Here is a 22206-nt window from a genome sequence, read left to right on the forward strand (position 1 = left end):
TGAACTGCGGTTTTCGTCTATGTGGTTTGTCCAAATATGTGGTTTTAGTCAAATAGTTTCAAGTTTGCTATTTTCGTCCTTGTAGTTTCATTTCACTTGCAATTAAACTTGAATTTATTAACCCCATTAAGTCTTGTTGTTAACCCATCTGCGTATCCCTCATGTGATGACCATATTTTCTTTTTTCTCCTCAAACAAACCTTAGGGGGTGTTTGGTAGAGGGATTTGATTGGGGAGAAATGGAATTAGAAATATTTCTTTTGTTTGTTTTCCACTTTTCATTTCTATTTCTCTAAAACTAGAGAATTCCATTTCTCTTTAAAACAAAGAGAAATCCATTTCTCAGCAGCCTCCTCATAGCATGTCACCACCTCGTCTCCGGCCACCACCTCGTCTCCGGCCACCCAGTCTCCGGCCACCACCTCGTCTCCGGCCGCCACCTCGTCTCCAAGTCTGCAACCGCCACCTCGTCTCCAAGTCTGCAACCACCACCCCGTCTCCGCCGTTCGCAGTGGTGAACACAGAGATGGTAACCGGTTGTAGGTTGCAGGTGGTACGGGTGAACGGATATTAGGGTTTCAAGTGGTGGTTCGTGGTAGGTTATTGTTTTCAGATGGTCGGGTGATTGTGGTCGCAGGTGGGTGACAGTGGTGGTGGAAATCGGCGGTGGTCGCAGGTGGCTTCTGATTATCATCATCATCATCGCCACCACAACCACCACCACAAAATCTCCAAAGAGGCAGTGATGACAGATCTGAGCCTCCTTTTTCTATATCTTATGTTCCAAAAATTTGAATCTTTTTAATTTCTTGTGTACTGTGGTTGAAGAAGGGGATTTGGTGGCGGCAGCCGGTGGTGGTGGGCTGTGGTTGAAGAAAGGGCTGTGGTGGTGGTGCTGGTGGTGTGGGGCTGTGGTGGTGGGGCTGTGGTGGTGGTGCTGGTGGTGGTGGGGCTGTGGTGGTGGGGCTGCGGTGGTGAGTGGTGTCAGGTTGGGTGGAGGTGGGGTTGGGTATGGTAGAGTTCTCTGTTTATTTTCTCGTGTACCAAACAAGAGAAATGATTCTCATTCTCCATACCAATTCTCTTTCTCTACAATTCCATTTCCATTTCTATTTTCTCTCCTTTTCCATTCTCTGTACCAAACACCCCCTTAGTTCTAATTCGCAAGCCCCCTCACGTAAGAGGATGAGTGTATTTGGGGAAAAGAAAAAAAAAAGAAGGAACAAAATCGCCCCTCATATGAGGGGCACCCAAGTTCAAATAGAGGCTCGAGCTTATATAAATTTGGCTCAATTGAAGCTTTTAACAAGCCAATCACCAATAGTTGACGAGCGACTAGATTCGGCTCATTTACACCCTAATTTAATTCCACCCTATCTCCCAATATTTTGTTCAGGCTTTGTCTTCAACCATGCTAATTATTACTTCATTGTCCCTATAGCCAACTTACTCCAATAGTAGTAAGTTAATTACTTATTGGCAAACTTTAACAAACCAACCTCATATTTCTAATTATTTGACATCTCTAACACTTACACATAAAGATAGGCACTACAAGCTAGGATATACACACATATATAATATTTTGGACAAAAAATTACAATTGGAAGCACTATATCTCACTAACATCTTACCTAATAATAAGTTCCATCATTGTGATCCCTTCTTTGGAGCTTGATGATATGCGGGTACACTAGCTGGAAAGAACATTTTCCTCACCCCTTCGGCTTTAATCAAAGGAAAAATGATACCCGATGCACCCTAGTCAATAAACCCGTCACTTAATGAACACTAAAATAAACTTAAAACGTGACAAAAAAACAAGAATATTAATTACTCACCAAAATCAACCTAACACCGATCCATAACCGTTTAGGGGTCGGTAGAGGTAGCAGAATACGACCAAATCCATAAACAGCTACCGCAAAGAAATGAAGGACTAACCCTGTTGGGCTCGGGTTGAGCCCCGAAAGTAGGCCCATGGGCCCGGTTGAACAAGCACCTTCTAGGCTCAAGTAGTCAAAACACGCTTCTCGCATTTCTTTTCTTGCTTCGTCCGGTGATGCACTAAACACCGTGTATAGAGCCCCGGCCAATGTATTTATCGTAGACGTGACTGGCTGCATAAAAGTCAACATTTGACTATTATATATAAAGTTAACTATAAAAGTCAACATTTGACTATGACTAAAAATTTAACCATAAAAGTCAGTTGACACTAAAAAAAGTCAACATTTGACTATTAGATGAAAAGTCAACATACAAATGAGATTTTATAATAGACACCACTAGCTACATAAAAGTCAACATTTGACTATTATATGAAAAGTCAACCCGAAAAGTCAAAATTTGTCAATTTAATGAAAACTCAACATACAAAGTCAGCTTCTGAGTACTAAATAAAAAGTCAACCATAAAAGTAAACATCTGACTATAAAACTAAAAGTCAACATAAATAGTGATTCGGGCCCCTTTTTACCTTACGTAACGTGTAGAATGATTCAAGATATCTAGCAACCGAATCCACATCATTGAAATCACGCAACGGTTTAAGAAGGTCACGCAACACAACAATATCAGCAAGTGCAACGGTCATCCCTCCGCCAGTCAAAGGATGGCGCATATTAAACGCATCGCCCAACAAGAGCGCGCCAGGTGTCGTAACAGGAGAGGCTGGCATGCTCCTATTTGGCATTGTTCTTATATTCCCAGAATCAACAGTCGCGATAAAAGCATCACGTACCGCACGTGGGACCTGAGGTCCCATGACTGTTTTTAAGTATTTTGACATGTCACCATTAGTTAAAGACGGAAGCTTTTGACCGGGTATGTCGACTAAACAACGAACTTCAGTTCTGCTGATTGGATAAAATAAGATCGGTGACGGGTCTGCTAAGACGACATGCCCGTGGTTCGGGTAAGGAAGCTCGCAGTTGTTTAAAATTAGTCCACGAAGCATGAGGGAAAGTCAACCTGTAGTTGACCAAAAGTCAACTTTAGAAAATCAAGATTTGTCAAACATTCTAGGGGTATGCATAGTCGGTTTTGGCTCAAACCGACCAAAAATACGGGTTTTTTTGTTTTTGAAAACTCAGTGTTTTACCATTTCGGCTTGAAAATTTTTGGGCTAAAAGATTTTGTTAATTAAGATTTATATCATTATACATTTAAGCTAAAATACTTGTGTTACACTATTTATTAAATCTTATAAATACTTAAACATTCTAAATAATAAAATAAATAAAAACGGAAATTTATAAATTCGACTGATTCGGTTTTTTCCGTTACCAATCGGTTATTTCTTTTTTATGTAAACCCTTAAAAACATTCTGAGATGTAAGGTGTTCATGGCTCGATTTAAAATCATGAAACTGTCCAAATCAGTCACATGGTCTGTTTATTTTTTTAAAATTGGTCGGTCGGTTTAGAAAGTTTCAAATCGTACCAAACATTTGGTTTATGATTTATGCTCAAAACCAGTCGCAATAACCCGAACCGGACCGTAGGATTTTGGGACATGCAACTTTTTTAAATTTTCCTCAGGAATTTAATTATTCCAAGTTAATCTATACGCATAATTGTAGTTGGGTCTTTTTTTTTAAGTTCCAAGTGTTGGAACATTATCACTTCTTTTATTTTGATCATTTTTGTGTTTTTATTATTAAAAGCCCAATAAGCCCAAACCATAAATCAAACCGAAGGCAAACCGTTGGTAAACGATAATAAAAAAACCATAACCAACAGTTTGACTCACAGTTTGACCTAAAAAGTAAAAACCATCAAAACCAAACCGTAAACAAATATACCTGCGACTTGCAAAGAGAACGTCGCAAGTTAGAGAAACACCCATCACAAACAATCGTAAGAGGCGCAAACGCTTTCACAACTTCACCCGAATTAACTTTATACTTAACACCTCTAATAGTCCCTTCATATTCAACAAGGGATGTCACCGTACCCTGCACCATTTCCACACTGCAAACCCATCGAAACCGCTTATTATAAAACATTAAACAACAAAGTTCAAGAAACTTAAGGAAACATTACAAGAACCTAGTACTAACTTAGGAAGGGTGTCAGCTTTCTCGCGCAACCTCTGAACGAACCGCTCGTTGTGAAAACATCGACCTGAAACGTCTGAATTAAAATTTTTTAATGGATATGATAATTTGGTGTTTTTTCCATCTTTAAAAAGTGCATATCCAAGTACCCTTTGAGCATCTATATCTTCCAAACAGTCTACATGTTAATAAAAGTTTGTCATAACCTTGGATCAAGATATTATTATTATTATTATTATTATTAGAGTAAATTGCGGTTTTCGTCGCTATGGTTTGTCCAAATTTGCGGTTTTAATCCAATAGTTTCAAATTTGCGATTTTCGTCCATGTGGTTTTGCTTCATTTGCAATTAAACATGACCCCACTAACCCTGTTAATTCTGGTCGTTAAACTCATCAGTGTACCCCTCACATGAGGGGCAGTTTTGTCCTTTTTCTCCCCAAATAAACCTCAGTCCTAATTTGCAAGCCCTCTCACATGAGGGGTTGGATTGTATTTGGGAAGAAAATGATAAAACTGCCCCTCACGTGAATGGCACGCTGATGAATTAACGACTAGACTTAACGGGGTTAGTGGGGTCAGGTTTAATTGTAAGTAAAATGAAACCACATGGACGAAAATCGTAAATTTGAAAGTATTGGACTAAAACCGCATATTTAGACAAACCATAGGGACGAAAACCACAGTTTACTATTATTATTATTATTATTAATCCAACTCAATTAGCTTGAGGTATCCACCTGGTTCTAATAATTCGCCTACAATTCGGTCGGGTTCAGTTAGGTCTCGTCCAATCACTCGGATTTTGCATCCTTCCTGTTATAAATAAGTTATAACAAGTTGTAATACAGATTCATGGACAAGTGACAGTGATGTAATTACTTGATAAACTAGTCATTTTTATTGTACCCTCAAAATGCTACATAGTTAATTACAAATGTCATTATCAAGTACATGATTCATTTTCATTATAAGTTTAATTAGTAATGATCGCAATGGTGTTGGTTGACAAGTTGACCTGAGCACGACTTGTATATTTTTTTGTGTCAAAGACATCAACACGGACACACTTAAAATCATGTAGCCTAAACAAACCATTAACTCATTTTTAACAAGTCAAATGGGTTGCAAACATGTTCTCGACTTGTGTATGGGTTAACGTGTTGTAATTAAGTTGTAAACATGTTAAATGCTTTAAGCACTTTAACCTGAACACAATCCGTTTATTAAACGAGTTATGCTAACCCAAAACCTGATTATTTCATAGTTTCCGTGTACCGGAATTTGCCATCCCTAATGTTCTCAGGCTAATAACATGTGCAAAATGTCATACTCATGGGTGTAAACGAGCCAAGCTGCTCGTGAGCTACCCAAAATTGACTTGTTAAAAGCTCGAATTGAGCTGAGCTTAAATGAGCTCGAGCATAATAATAAGTTTTCTAATAAACAATCTTGAGCCGTCGAGCTTCACTTATCGAGCTCAAGCTGGCTCACAAGCCTTAACGAGTTTATTATTCATAACTATTATTTAATAGATTAAACATATATTTACATAATAATTACCATTATATATAAAACCATGATAAAAATAACTAAATAATATATATTATACTAGACATAAAAATATAGTTTTAAATGTACATAAATCAAGTAACAAAAAGCCTAGAGTTGTAGAAACTACGCATAAGCCGACCTCGAGCTTTAGAAGCAGAACTCGAAAAGAATTGAGCACAAGCTCGAGTAAATTAATCGAGCCGAACTGCTCAAGCCAGCTCGACTCTCGTTTACACCCCTAGGTAGTAGGTACACATAATCAAAATATATATCATTACATAGTTAGAACCTACAAATCAACAGTTTGATAATTTTAAAAGTTCAAAGTACTTATTAATTTGGCAATATCTTCTCATCACTAATATCGTAATATATAGATACCACATTCGGCCAACCGGCTAGTGAGAATCATAGAGCATCGAATCTCACCTTGCCGAGAGTATGAGCAAGGGTGTAACCTGAATGATTATGTTTATATTAATATAAATATAACTACTAATTGTTTATCAAACATAAACAAACAAATATAAATAAACAAATTTAATTAAACAAACAAAAAATAAACTATTCTTCATGTTCGTTCATTTATTAAATAATTTGACCTTGCCGAGAGTATAAGCAAGTGCGGCACCAGAGACACCAGCTCCAACAATGTCCATACCGAGTATGAACCTCTCCACGTGTCGGATTTGGGTTTTTAAAACCGTTAATATTGTTATTACCATAACCGAATTTACGTGGATGAGAGAGTGAAGTGGTCAAATGACGTCGTAGAGCGGATAGAATAATGAAACATAAAAGAGAAACGAAGAAGGTGGCAACAATGTAAGTGTTCTCGATCGTATTCTCCATTGTCTATATAACAAAGTGTCAATGGAGTATTTGGCGGGTTATATAGGAATCCTTTAGTTTGTTTGGTAGATAGAGTTTGTGTGTACTAATGTACTATGTTGTCCACAAATTGAATTTTTAATAATTAAATAAATTGATAGACGATAATGATTCATAGTTTCATGTGACTTGGTCAATGACACAAAAAAATTAACGTTGTATATTCTTAACTTTATCTACTATTTGTATTTTCTTCTTTGAATTAATGGTCATTTTTGTTCATGTGGTTTGTTACTTTCGTTACTTCAGTCCAAAGTTTGAAATTTTGTCAATTTAGTACTCATAGTTTTAAATATTAGTTAATTACGTCACATCCATCTAACGGCATCCAACTATGTTGTTAGTTTAAGGGTATTTTTGTCTTTCTCCTTTTAATTTGAGTTAATGGTCATTTATGTTTCTTTATTTCTAATATAGTAATATCCAAATAAAAAACAATAAAAGAAACCAAATCAAGATACCTAAGTAGCATAAAAAAATAACTTGGTGTGCCAACATTCATATTCGTGTAATGAAATATTAAACGATCGAATGTGTCGCATACTAATAGGATTAAAGTATAAAAAACAGTTTCATATTAGGCCATGGGATATACTCTAACTTCTACATAGGGTAAAGTGACATGTCACTTTAAAGATGGATTAAACCACTCCTCACTTGTGTTAAGTGTGTTAAAATGGCCTATGTGCTATGCTTTTAACGGGTTAAAAGAAACAACATGTATTAATTATGTATTAATTACTAATTGATTTGTTATATTAATTATGTGTCAAAATGAGTTAAACCATTTTCTTTGGATGACATAAAGTGAAAGAGAAAAAAATAAGTGATATGATATGAAATTAAAATGGGTTAAAGTATACCCAATGGTCTTAGTATTCTAGCCAACTTTTTTACCAATAAGTGTTAGATACACTTATCATAGATGTATGTTGAATAACGTGCATTTATTGTTATTAAATACCATTAATATCTTATATTATTGTTATTCAATATTCTTAATACCATGTATATTATTGTTATTAATATCATTGATATCATTTGTTTATTGTTTTTTAGTATAAAAATATATTTTTTTAAATTGATCAACAATAAATAGCACTTCTATGCATAATTCTTTTAATTCAATACACAAAACCATCATAAATATGTCTTCCATGAAGTTTTGTTTTGTAGTTTTATTCGTACTCATAATTTTCGGTAAGCTAAACATTACTTATTGCTTATCACTTCTTCTTGTTTTCACTTCTAATATTCGATCTAACATATGAGTAGCACATCTATGCTGAAATATTACTTATTTTTAGTGCTTTGTATATGTCTAATTAACTTAGAGAGCATGATGATGATGGGCGAAGCATGCAGTGAAACATGGAACATGTATCCATGTAGTCCTCATACTTGTTACATTCAATGCAAAGAAAGAAGAGGGGTGTTGTCCGGAGAATGCTTGTATGAAAATACATGTTTATGTGTTTGGATATGTTAAAAGCAATGCAATTAATTTGTTATGTTCATTATATCTTTTAATGTTTGGGTCTTTTCAATTGAGATGTATCATTGTTTGCAAGTTTTGAGACAATTTGACTCAAAGGTGTAGTTTCATTATTTAATAATATGATCTATATTATATATTATTAAGGAGTGAAGGATATTTATGGTAATTTCAGAATTAGAGGACGTGGACAAAAACAACATTTTACAATTAGACAAAAAAAAGTAATTAATTAATCATTTGATTTTTTTTAAAACGTTCGTTACAATTTAATAAAGCTTCACGTTTTATGAAATTACTGTTCCATCCTTTGGGATGCAAAAAGTTGATCATTTAAGATGAGAATTGGAAACCAACGATTGCTTAGTCTGCCCTATCATTGAAGACATCATCGTACAGTTGCCCAATCATTGAAGAAATAGATACTACGTACCATTCATTATTTGGTAGTTTGTTTATTCGGGGAAGGTTCATGTACATTTTGATCTTAACTTGAGTATGTAGGAAATAATGTCAATTTATTTAAAAATGCGAACGTAATAAATAATACCAACTACAATACCAATCTACATAAACAATGACTTATAATAACAAAGAAAAAAACCTAAAAACTACAACAAAAGAATCAAAATCAAGAACAAAATAATAACACCATACACTAGCAAATACTTATAACAGCAAAAGAAAACATCTAATAATAACAACAAAATATAAATAAGCAAATACTTATAACGTCTCATAATCGAAAATTAGCAAATATGAACAAAAAATAGCAGCAAACACCTATAAAAATAAACCTAATCATAACAACAAATTGGTTCTCACCGTTTTCATGTTAAGAATAAAATGTATTTGATCATGTTTCTTGTTCATTATATCTCCTATATTTATTAATTTGGTTTAACTGAAACGGTTGTTATCACTTCCAATCAAACCCTGCAATCAAGTTTTGAAACTCCCGTAATCAATGTGCAATCAAAGTATCAACAAGCAATCAAAAGCTGCAATCAATGGCTGTCAGTTATCTTCTATGGTATAAGCAGGGCCGGCTTCGAGAAGGTGAACAAATTATTGGGCCAAAGACGAAATTTTTTTTGGGCCTAAGTAAAAGAAACATTTTGTTGGGTTTAAACAATTTAATTTTAAATGAGCTTATTTGATTATGATTTGAGTTGTGTATAAAAATAAGCTTAAAATCTACTCTATAATAAAAGAATACCACTTCTGTCACTTGTCACTCCAAGAATGATCCTCACCCTATTTCAACCCATTTTCATATTGTGAGTCTTATTTCGGGTCCCGTCTCAGTTAAAACCTGACCCGCTAGATTATTGTCGGGCCTATATATCTTAATAACCCCTTTTTTTTGTAATCGCAATGTTGTAAAACCTCAGTGAATCCAAACCCTTGGTTCGCTTCTTCTATCCAAACCTCTCTGGATTTCAAAGGTAAATATGTGAATAATTCATTATTGATTGTTTTTGTTTGTTGATTTCCATCAATTACATATATTTTGGAATTGAACGATCCCTGATGGTGATTACATATATTTGGGTACAAACAGAACCCTAATTCGAAAGATAAGGCTATCTGACTACTTCATGTTGATTAACTAATTACCGATTTTAGTTCCTTAACTTTTATATTCAATATTACGCTGTCAAATCGATTTGAGTTTATCATTCTTTAAAGTACCATAAACCCTAGATATATTTGTTTATTGATTCTTCATTCACCAAAAGTCAAATCTAAATCTTTTTTATCACAACCTCTGTTAATGTATTTTGTTTTATTTTTACAGGATGGACTTCAAATTATATCATCAGTTATTTAATGTCTAGACTTTCAGATGGCAAAGTTTAACATCTAAATATTAGGATTCAAAATCATAATGCTAAATTGTGCGCGCGTGTGTGTATCAGTTGATTGAATGTGAAGATGATGATGTTAATGTTCAAGACATTAATCATTTAGTTGAAGATGATGATGTTTGTGCTTCAGTTCTTGCGGTTGTCACTTTTAATTTAACAATTCGACGTCGTTTTGTAAGTTTTAAAACATAATTCGTTTAAAGTTGTTTCTGCCCACCCTTTTATTAAATTTGAGCACTAATCATTTTTAACTTTTAACAAAATATATTTGTAGTGCCTACCTCCTCGCTTATTACAACTTTCTAATATTGATGAGAGTCCGGAGACTATGGTTCTTAACTTTGTCAATCTAAACGGTGATCATCGTTAAATGCCTATACGTGCTTAGAAGAATACAGCTAGGTAAAATATAAATAGCGTACAAAATATATATGATTTTAATCTGTATCTTGGCGGGGCCATCGTGTTATTTATGTGAAAGGAACAACAATTTCTTTCATGTTACACCCTCTGCATTTGCAGCTTGGGTTTACCTTTCTTTGTTCACTTTATTATATATATATATATGCAAGGCTCTTATGATCCATTTGAATCTCTACATATCTAAGCCTCATATATTGCCTTCATTACGTGCTACTTTAATGTTTTTCTTTGTCGTTTTTTTTTGCCTAATTCTAAGTCTCTGGGATTCAAATGATGATGGAGGCAACAATGTATTAGCTCTGTCTAATCTATCTCTCGCTTATAAAATTCAATTTCAATATTAGATTTGAATTCAATCAGTTGCATTGATCATTGATTCAAAGCAATAGGCGTGGTGTTTTTATTTTGTTTTCATTCATAATATGATTTTGAGATTGAGATGAGGGCGAATACACTCACTACAATAGGTAATTTGCAATTTTAAATAAACTCTTAGCTAAAACATCATAGTTCATATCCAAGATTGATTAAAGGCAATTCAGGCTGGTTCAGGAAATTTCGTGTTATTTCGTGTCATTGTTTCAGGTTTTTCGTATCCTAAACGGGTCAACTGATTGAGAAAATTCAGTTGGGCTGAAAAAAAATAATCTAGATATGTAATAAAAAAATATAATCAAAGTGTTATAGTCTAGATATATCTTATTGTGTTTCTATAGATTTTTTGATGAATTCTTATAAAGATATGTCCATGACAAAAACAAACATGAGTTGACCTAAACACATACTGTGAACACCCTAAAACAAGTATGGAGATAAAAACCAAGAATATTGGCAAAAGCAGTATTTACTCAAAATATTATTTTACAAACCATACAGATCATTTAGTTGAGAACTTGTCCCACGTATATTCAAAATATGAAAGCTATACACTAAACTATAAAGCAAAATACGATTATAACATTTATTATGAAATTTGTTTAGCAAATTGGATATTAATAATCCTAATTTAAGCAGTTGACCGATAATAATCCCAACAACTTTCACACCATTTGTTTCATTGGACCTCCGTTAAAAATAACTTAACGACGTTAATTTCTTTTCCAAATTTCAAGTTGATTAATAAGGCTTTTGATCGGAATGAGGATACGGGTCAATTGATGTATAACTTACTTCAAAACGGTGGTCCAAACGACTAAAGGATGCTTCAAGTCTGGAGCTTAAACTTTTAATTAACAAAAATCAAGTTGTTTGGAGCATCGGTTCGAGTTAAGTTTTACATCAGTCGGTTCGTATTCTCATTCCGATCAAAAGCCCTAAAACATCAATTTGAAATTTGGAAAAAACTTAACGTCGTTAAGTTTTTTTTAACGGGGGTTCAATGAAAACAAATGGTTTGAAAGTTGGGACTGGTAACAACTATTTTCTAAGTTGGGATTATTATCGGTCAACTACATTAAGTTGAGATTATTAAAATCTAATTCGCCATTTTGTTATTAAAATTTAAGATTCACACCATAAATATAACCATTTTTTTTTTGAACGGCTAACTAAGTAACGCCAGGTACCCCGTAATTTAAATGTTTTAAATTTATGACCTTTATAAATATAACCATTATTAATTTTAGCTAAAAATGGCGGTTAAATTTTAAAGATGACAGTATTCCCATGAAGTGCGTTTCACGATTACCATAAACAAAAAACCAGTGTCAATCATATGTGGTCTTATCTAGAGTTATAGGTAGACATGAACTAAAGATTTTGATCCTCGAAAAATAATGTATGTTGACCAATACAACCACAAATGTAGTGTACAATGTAATTTTTACTTATTTGAATAATGATTGTTTTGTATTTTATGTATTTGTAATATAATTTGTAATTGTGTTTGCAATATATGATACTTGTGTTGTTTACTTTATTTCGCTTAATGGTTAAAGTTTAAAACTTTCAATAATTACCCGTGTAATACACGGGGCTCAAACTAGTGTCTCAAATAAGACTAGAAACCACTACCTTTTGGTTAGATGTTATAGCCCTTTACCACTAGACCAAGTAAGTGGTTATGTAATTGTGTTGAAACATTGATTACACATATTTTTTTTTTGATAAAAATACATATAATTTTAAAAAAAATTCGGGCCTAGCAGGATGTCGGGCCTATGGCTTTCGCCTACCCTGCCATGCCTCAAGGCCGGCCCTGACGGTATCAGTATGACTAATGTTTCATTGCAAATACTTCAAACCCCCCCCCCAACAATTGCAAAAACATGCACGTATTTCAGGTCTTGCTTATTCAATTTTTTTTATTTGGTTTTAAGCTTCATGCTTTTAATTCGTTCAATAGGAATTTGTGTTCTCGCTTATTCAGGTATTCGTTCAATCACATGCTTCAAGTTACAATATGTTCTTTACTACACAATAAATTTGTTCGTCACGATTTTGTGAATGCCAGAATTGCCTTCGTCGTAATCTTTCTATTGTAACAGGATTGCCCTTGGACCATGAACAATTTAATAAACATGAATTGTTTGGAATTGAACCAAAATTGTATCGATGCTTGTTGTGATTCTTTTGCAGGTACTAGCACTTCGTTCCCGGTTTTAAGCAAGTACGATGATGACGGCTGGATTTTTGTTATGATGTCTATTAATACGTGTATCTAAATTTTTATATAACTTTGGTTTAAGGGGAATATTGATTATTGTAGTTACTTTGTTCATGAGGCAGGTCTCATGAAACTTTCAATCGTATTGCATTAAGTACCGGATCGGCCCATTATCCATTGACAACATGAAGTATAAATATATGGCTTTACGACAGTGTGACTTTTAAATGCCAAAAAGCAGACACATTTTATTTATCTCGGTTTTTTAGAAACATTGTTGCGGTAGCTTATTGGGTCAAATATATGTGTAGATAATAGTTTCGTATCTTGCAACACTCCTGAACTATTAGTTAAATCAAACCATTTTCGCCCATAGGCAAATTTGGAATGCTAATCGTTAACCGGCTGGGCCATATTTTCGTTTTCATATACATGACAATATGCACATTTGGTTACATTTTTGCTAATTCATGATCGTTTGGGGTTGGGTATGACATACTAATTGAGCTTTGACAATTAATACTAGTATAATATCTCTAAACAAGGTTTGAACTTTCATGATGCAAACTTTTATTGCTATTGAAAACCAAAAATCCACTACCAAATATAAAACTTTCAGTATGTGCTATGTGCTAATTAGAGGTGTGAATGGGTCAGTTTGGAACGGTTTTAAGCTAAACCCATAACCATAACCATTAACCAATATGTCGGTTAATGCATAATAATAACCATAACCGATCCGTTATGACGGTTTTGGTTAATCGGTTTGTAGGTTATAGTGAGTCGGTTAAGTGTCAGTTAACCATAACCAAAACTATGTAATTGGGCCTAAAAGTTTGATACCGTTTATTACAAAAAAACGACATGACACAAAGTATATAATCCATAATATTAATACCGAATATTTAAAAAAAGAATGACATTATATAATCAAACAATGAAATTCAACTTAATTTGATAATATGCGTTGAAACAAAAACATCAAAATGATATGATCCAACAACATGTTTGGTGGAAGTTAATCCCAAACATATTGTTGGTTATAAATAGGTCGGTTCGGTTATAGCGGTTATGGAATTATATTTAACCAAAACCAACCCGTATTTGGCGGTTTTTACAACTTTATTAAACCAACCCACCGGTTATAACGGTTATCGGTTAAAATCGGTTCGGTTATGTCGGTTATGGTTCGGTTTAACCGCTATGGCGGTTAAGTTGCTCGCCCCTATGTGCTATGTATTGTACCCGACCGACCCATTTATTCGTAGATAACATGATGTATAAATATATCGCTTTATGAACTTTTATATTTTAATTCGATTTTTCTCTAATAACTTGCGTTTGTTAAAAAAAACTTAATACGCAGTTATGTTTAATATTTTTTCCTCAACATTTCGGTATATTGTGTTGAACACGGAGTTTTGTTCAAAATAAAACACAGGGGGCAAATCTAATCCAACATAATAACATCAATACCGGTATTGATATTATCGGAACGCTATCGGTATTTGTGTTCATGGTAATCCGATTCCTTTCGTGTATATCATAACTCTATCTTTGAGTTTCTCTTTCATTTAATATAACGAGTGTTAGTACGGTGATGAACTAAAACTATACCGACCAAATTCCCGGTGTATCACGTTGGGGGGATCCAACTATATATTTTTTATTAAATTGCAATTAACTTTGAAGTTTAGCCCTTCAACTATTTTAAGTACAAATAAGTCACTACATTAAATGTCCTTTTATGCTTAGCTCATAGAGTATATGGATGTTCAATACTTTTCAACAAGGACCACGCATGAAGGAACAAGAGTGAGAGGTGTTTTACTTTTTTTTATTTTATTTTTTTAAACTACATAACAAACTTATCCCTGTCATTGTAAATAAAATTATGAACAAAAGTGTTAATTTTTATTATCATCTATGATCTTATTCTAGCATAACTTTGAATATTAACATCAAATAGTTTCATGTTCGTACTTCTAATATTATTTTATTTATGGTGCATATATAATTTAACTTGTGTGTTTTGACTTGCAACTAAACTTTTTTGTGACCGGGTGTTATATTGCCTCTCTTACGTGGCATACTCGTAGTTGGTGGTTCGATGTTGATGAGAAAAAAAAAGTAATTATTAGCTTAGAAAAATTACAAGAAAGTCGTTTTAAAAAGAATTACAAAAATAGAATAAAAAACCATAAAATTATGTGCAACTCAAAGGTTTTGTTGGCTAGTTTATTTTCCATTTATTCAAAAACTATAAAAGTTATAAATTATCCGGTGAATATCGTTTTTAATTGCACATTTTCTCGTCTATTATAATTATACTCTTAAATAGGGATGAGATCGGGACCGTACCGGTACCGACCGGCTCCGGTCCTGAAAATCACGAATTCTTGGTACCGTTACCAGTACCGAAATATTCGGTTCGGTACCATTATCGGTATTTAAGGTAAAAATTCGGGAAATACCGGTCCAGTACCGGTAGCGAAACTCATAACTTTGGTACCGATTCGGTATCGACGGTACCGATTTCGGTACCGGTACCAGTACCGATTTTGCTAATCCCTACTCCTAAACTACATAATTTTTTTCTAAATTAACTCGAGGCCCAATAATTAAACAATGTGACAGAGTTATAGGCCTCTATAGTGACCCAAATGACTATTCATATAAAGATCAAACTTTAATTTTGTGAAAAAAGAGAGATTATGGACAAACGAGAAGCAGTTTGGGCTTGGTTATAAGGCCCATGAACTTGTCAGTGTGAGCCAGGTTTAGTGTGCTTAAACTTAATTGTTTGTTTAAAACCTTAAATGAAGGATTTAATTGGGCTAACTTATTAAATTTGCCACATCATTATAAAACTTTATATACTGACTAGAAGTATTTTATTACTGAAAATATACGTTTTTAATAAAATATTAATTATGTGAAAGGTGAATAAAAGATATTTGAATATGTAGAGTTAAATTTCGGCATATAAAATGATATTGGCTATTTTAAACATTTAATTACTTTACTATGGGACAATAAATATACAATTGATTATGAAACACAGTGTTTCAGCATCAGTGTTACGATAAATTTGTTGTACGTGCAAAAACTAATGAAAACAAAATTTATTGAATCTATTCAATTTTGAATCTTAAATGGTAAGAACTAAGAAATATTTAACAATATTACATGGTTCAACCTCTAATGGTAAAATGGTCATGAGAACATGCTAAGCAACGAGAACCACGTGATCGCCATGTGATATAACATGTTGTCGTTGATGTCCAAAGTTGGACCACTATGATATCTTTCTAATGTTAAAAGGCTTTATAGCATGTTCCCTACAATGGGGTATCCTTGGAAACACGACTATTTTGTAAAAGTATATCTTTTTCCGTCTTTAAAATAATAACATTTTTTAAACGTCTCTAGTGATACTTTTGTTTAGATATCCAACGATTTGGATCTAAATCGCGCACCAAACTACTATGATGGTCATTTTTATCTAATAATAAGCTTGGTTTAAAAAATAAATTTGAGTTGGGATTGGTTAAAAGTTAAATGATCAAAGGGCTAAGTCTCCCAAGGGTTTATGTTAAAAAAGAAGAGAGGTAAAAAGGAGAAGAAAAGAAAAAGTAAATCATGTCTCACAAAAAGCGACTTTCTTTTTTTTATAAAATTATATCTTTTTCCAAGTTTGACTAATTTATTTTCAAAATAAGATGCGTCATTGGATCAATAGTTCAATACTTCAACATCAACTTAAATAAATTTTAAAGTTTTCTGCTTATTTATCTTAAGTAACCACTTAACACTTGAAAAAATACCAAATAAGAGATTTATAATTTCTTTTACATTGAGACTGATATTTTTTCCTTTGATGAAAAAAAAAACTACACAAGTTCATTTTTACGGCTTTAGTTGTGCTCAATATAACCATTTTTTAAAGAATCGAGAACTATATAAATACTTATATCATTAGTTATAATTATGACACGTAAGGCACTTATATAACGATGGAATTTACGTAGGACCCAATTCTATTAACACTATTTCTAACTCTAGTTATATTTTTCTCTCATTATATTTTCAAAAGGTTTTTATTAGAAGCCCATGAGGCCATGACTATAAAGCAAACAACAAAATTTTTAATCAGAGAAAAAAGAAAAGGATAACCAAACTTTGGGCTGGGCCCAAGATAGATTCAATGAATCCTGGTTCCTTGGACTCTTGGAGGGCACAAAGTTAATTTAATTTCTAAAGTTGCAATGACTTCATTAACTTCTTTTTTTCTTTGAGATCTTTATCAACACTTGTGGACTACGAAGTAAATTCGGGTCAATTAAAAAATCCAAGTAACCCTAATTTTCGGGTTATGAGTTTTGGTTTGGGTCTTGTGTAAACCAACTAAGAAATAAGGATCAATTTGATGGTTTGATCTTAGATTTGTTTATTCTAAATCGGGTTTATCTCAAATCCAAAGAAAACATATAGTATAATTCAAATTTTCAGATTTGGTTATTTACATTATTATTTATGTTGTATCATTTATCTAGTATTCACAATCCTAGTGTCGGGAGTCTTACAACTAATTCAATCTTTTATCAGTGTACTAAGAATCTAAAGATTAATTTGTACTTCGTAGTTCGTACGAGGCATGGTGGTTATTTAAAGTCTTTGTTATGACCCACTCGTCTTCAAATAGTTTACTTATTGATGAAAATACTATCCACTCTACATGATTTGAATCGCTTCGCTCCAAGCTTAACGCTAGGCCCCATTAAGGCTACAGAGGCATATTAGCACATTATTATTATTATCCAGTAATTGTTTATTATCAATAATTTTTTTGACGGGCATTTATTATTAATATTATTGTTTGATTTATGTTGACGAACTTGTAACCTAGGCCTTACCCATATCAATGACTTGCATACCAGATGGATTTGGCTAAGCGGAACCCTAGGTAGCTTGACGCATATACAACTCCACATTCAGCATACAGCCTCATTGCACGTATACACATCCTCTCCACCATTGACACCATCGCACAACATAAACATACAATATTTGTAGTTTGTAGGGTTTTTTTTGTTTATCTGTTAATTGAAACTTACATATATTGGAACTTTATTTTGGATCAATTCTTCTAGTTTAATTTTGTCTATTTATTTAATTACTTAAGTTAATACGATCATATTAGTTGTTAGTTTGTAACTTTCACCTAAATGTCAAATGTAAAAGAATTTTATAAAATATTATCAACCCTCTGGGATGCTCTCAATAAAGTTCCAAACTAAAGAGATTTGAGTGATTTCCTTCGGATCCTTAAATAAAAAAATGTCCGTCTTATCACCCTAATCAAAAAGTTAAAATTACACGAGCACACATGCGAGTTTTATTTTTCAAAAAGAGAAATGGAAATTGTGAGTTTCTTTAACATGCTACCAACAAATGCAAGGGATGAAGTGATTGAATTCATGGATTATGGGCGTATGTGTTTTTGCTTTTATCTCTTGAATATCTTTTTAATTATGTTGGAAAGAAAAACTTAGTCAAATGTCTTTATATCTTTCAAAGGAAAGAAAGGGACAAAAGAAAGCTCTTTCAAGACATATCATGACAGTTGTACAATTTCACATCTCTCATTTATTTGATGATTGGTTTTTAATACTCCCAACTAATGTTGTAAAAGTAGGATTTTAAGGCCGAGTACTCGCTACAAGGTATGTCGCTGAAGCGAGTTTCTGTAAATCCGCCTAGTTACTAAGAATCGGTCAAATGTGGTCAACCTCAGCCAGAACCGCATCTTATTGGTGAACTTGGACCGATTTTGACTCAAAACAATAAAACATAATTCGTTTTTCAAAAATATTGAATAACAAATATCAATTTTTTAATTAATGATTAGTAATTTTTAAACTATTTTATTATTTAAAAATGCATTTCTTTTATTTATATTGATATTCACCTATTTTTGTTATAATATTAGTAAACTTATGATGTCCGAGTACAAGCCGAGTACTCCCCGAGTACTCCGAGTACTCCCTACAAGGGGGTCGGCCGCCTAGGGACCGCCTGCGAGTTTTACAACATTGCTCCCAACTTTCCCTTATTGGTAGATAACACTCCCAACTTTCGATTTGTCACCCACCACTCCCAACTTTCACCCTATTTTCCTGTACCACTCCTCGTTTAAATGAACACTAACCTCGTTAATATTTTGGACTAAAAATGTCATTCAAATTAGTTGACGGGGTAAAACATAAAATTTATTTTTAACACACAACCTCCATTTCCGGTGACCTCCTTTTTCCGGCGACCTCGTTTTTTCCGGCGAATTTGAGTTTTCCGACTATCTTGTCTTTCAGAAAATGGAGATGGTTCAGAGGTGTAAAAAGGTGATGGTGATCATGAAGATTGTGCACCGGTGGAGGTATGATGAAGATGGTGCTCGCCGGAAACCTGCAACTCGATTTTTCGGCACTCAGGCGATCCCGGAAGGTGGCTGGGTGAGACACTGGTGGTGCAGGGGGTGGGGGTTGCGGTTTTGGGGCAGTGGGCGGTGAAATGATGGATATGGTGTTCGCCGGAAACCTGCAATTCGCCAGAAAACTCAAATTCATATGTGAAGCTCGGTGAAATGATGGGTATGGTGTTCTGAAAGACGAGATAGCCGGAAAACTCATATTCTCCAGAAAAAATGAGGTCGCCGGAAAAACGAGGTCACCGGAAATGGATGGTGTGTGTTAAAAATAAAATTTCTGTTTTACCCCCTCAACTAATTTGAATGACATTTTTTAGTCCAAAACATTAACGAGGTTAGTGTTCATTTAGACGGTGAGTGGTACAAAAAAATATGGTGAAAGTTGAGAGTGGTGGGCGACAAATCGAAAGTTGTGAGTGTTATCTACCAATGAGGGAAAGTTGAGAGTATTAAAAACCAATATCCCTAAATAAAAAGGTTCGGAAAATATTCATGGATTTGATACTTCGATTTGAAAAACATAAATATACAAACATCTCAAATGGAATTGTTTTACATAATAAACACGTGTAGTGAAGTTCATTCAATCAAACTACACGCCCATGTTAACAAACAAATTTTTGTCTTATCATGCATGTGTAATTTTGACGCAACACAAGTTTACCTGAAGGTCATAAACGAGTTTACTAACATGTATAAAACAGTTATGTGACCGCTCATTTATTCTATCTAAGGGGGTGTTTGGTACAGAGAATGGAAATGGAATTGTAGAGAAAGAGAATTGGTATGGAGAATGAGAATCATTTCTCTTGTTTGGTACACGAGAAAATAAACAGAGAACTCTTCCATACCCAACCCCACCTCCACCCAACCTGACACCACTCACCACCGCAGCCCACCACCACAGCCCCACCACCACCAGCACCACCACCACAGCCCCACCACCACAGCCCCACACCATCAGCACCACCACCACAGCCCTTTCTTCAACCACAGCCCACCACCACCGGCTGCCGCCACCAAATCCCCTTCTTCAACCACAGTACACAAGAAATTAAAAAGATTCAAATTTTTGGAACATAAGATATAGAAAAAGGAGGCTCAGATCTGTCATCACTGCCTCTTTAGAGATTTTGTGGGGGTGGTTGTGGTGGCGATGATGATGATGATAATCAGAAGCCACCCGCGACCACCGCCGATTTCCACCACCACTGTCACCCACCTGCGACCACAATCACCCGACCATCTGAAAACCCTAATCTACCACGAACCACCACTTGAAACCCTAATCTCCGTTCACCCGTACCACCTGCAACCTACAACCGGTTACCATCTCTGTGTTCACCACTGCGAACGGCGGAGACGGGGTGGTGGTTGCAGACTTGGAGACGGGGTGGCGGTTGCAGACTTGGAGACGAGGTGGCGGCCGGAGACGAGGTGGTGGCCGGAGACGAGGTGGTTACATGCTATGAGGAGGCTGCTGAGAAATGGATTTCTCTTTGTTTTAAAGAGAAATGGAATTCTCTAGTTTTAGAGAAATAGAAAGAGAAATAGAAATGAAAAATGGAAAACATACAAAATAAATATTTCTAATTCCATTTCTCCCCAATCAAATCCCTCTACCAAACACCCCCTAATAGTCTATCTTCTACTACCTCTAATATCTTTTATGCAGTATATATAAGCGTGTTAGATATTTGGTAGTTCTTAATATAATATTAATTCTAAGCGAAAGACACGCATCGTGTGTATAATACCTACACACACATATAAAGAAGATTTAGTTACTTCATAATTAAAGGTTAACTAAAACAAAGTATTTAAATAATTTAAACTCTCCCAAAAAAGATAGCATTATTAAAGAAAATAAATAGTGATGTGATATCCACATATAAAAAGAATGTTGATAAGCAACGTGTTATTTATTTATTGCATATATTCCTTTTCTATACCTACTCTATGCTAATTTCCAAACACTTTTATTTATTTTTGAGAGTGACCTCTTCCTTAGAAAATTGTTATACGTCATCAACTCTTTTGGTAACCGTAAGTGTGTGTTATTAAAAAAAAGTTACAAATTACAAACTCAAACTTATATATGCCACCATTCTAATGAAAATAAATTAAGACATTCGTATATTGTGCAAAGTTTTAAATGACAACTTAACTTATGTTATAGGATAACAATATACACAATTCACATAATGATACTAGTCAATGTGATAATCAAGTTTATAATTGTGGGGTTCAGAGTCTTTAAATTCAGCCTTGTGAAAATAAAAGTTCAAAGTTTGAAACGTTACAAATTCAATGTTGCATTGAGTTCTTAAATTTATGTTTGCAATCTGCTTAAATGATGATCATATTCTCAAAGGCAAAGTAATGATCTTAAGTATTGATCATTTATATACTTGTGTTATAGTCCCCTATTGGGTCTTAAGGTTTAGCTTAGAAAATGTACAACATGCATTATAGTCCATTCATAAGTATATTTAATCTTGTTCTTTGATTACATGATTGTACAATGATTCTTATGTTACAATATTTTTCTCCTACTAGCTTATTTCACTTTCTTTCATTTAACTTCTATTTTCCTTTTCTTCTTTCTTCTTTCATTGTTCACTCTTTTTGTAGTTTCTTTCTTAATTTTTCATCTTCATTTATTTCTCATCTTCCTCTTTCCTTCTTCATACAATGATTGACATTTCTATATTAGGGTTTCTCTGTTTTTTTCTCCTTTAATTTTCTAAGTTCTCCTTCTTGTTTTGTTCTTCTATGCATACAAGTTTTTCTCTCATGTTAATCAGGGCCTCTCATAA

The 22206-nt window shown here is 33.9% G+C and overlaps 1 long non-coding RNA gene and 1 pseudogene across 2 annotated transcripts; one reads left to right on the forward strand and one right to left on the reverse strand.

Annotated features, from left to right (window-relative positions):
• Window positions 1–1514: 1514 nt before the first annotated feature.
• LOC143605627 (squalene epoxidase 3-like) lies at window positions 1515–6467 on the reverse strand (annotated as a pseudogene). Its single transcript, XR_013148582.1, has 7 exons — window positions 6218–6467; window positions 4775–4877; window positions 4065–4245; window positions 3807–3975; window positions 2480–2973; window positions 1842–2120; window positions 1515–1761 (listed from the first exon to the last, which is right to left on the reverse strand). The product of XR_013148582.1 is annotated as a squalene epoxidase 3-like (transcript).
• Window positions 6468–9220: 2753 nt separating this feature from the next.
• LOC143605628 (uncharacterized) lies at window positions 9221–10409 on the forward strand. Its single transcript, XR_013148583.1, has 3 exons — window positions 9221–9449; window positions 9924–10046; window positions 10147–10409. It is a non-coding gene; the product is annotated as an uncharacterized LOC143605628 (long non-coding RNA).
• Window positions 10410–22206: the final 11797 nt, after the last annotated feature.

This window comes from Bidens hawaiensis, unplaced genomic scaffold (genome assembly GCF_021521415.1).
Source record: "Bidens hawaiensis isolate Kalapana, Puna unplaced genomic scaffold, B.hawaiensis_p1.1 tig00070435_1, whole genome shotgun sequence".
Taxonomy (NCBI): domain Eukaryota; kingdom Viridiplantae; phylum Streptophyta; class Magnoliopsida; order Asterales; family Asteraceae; genus Bidens; species Bidens hawaiensis.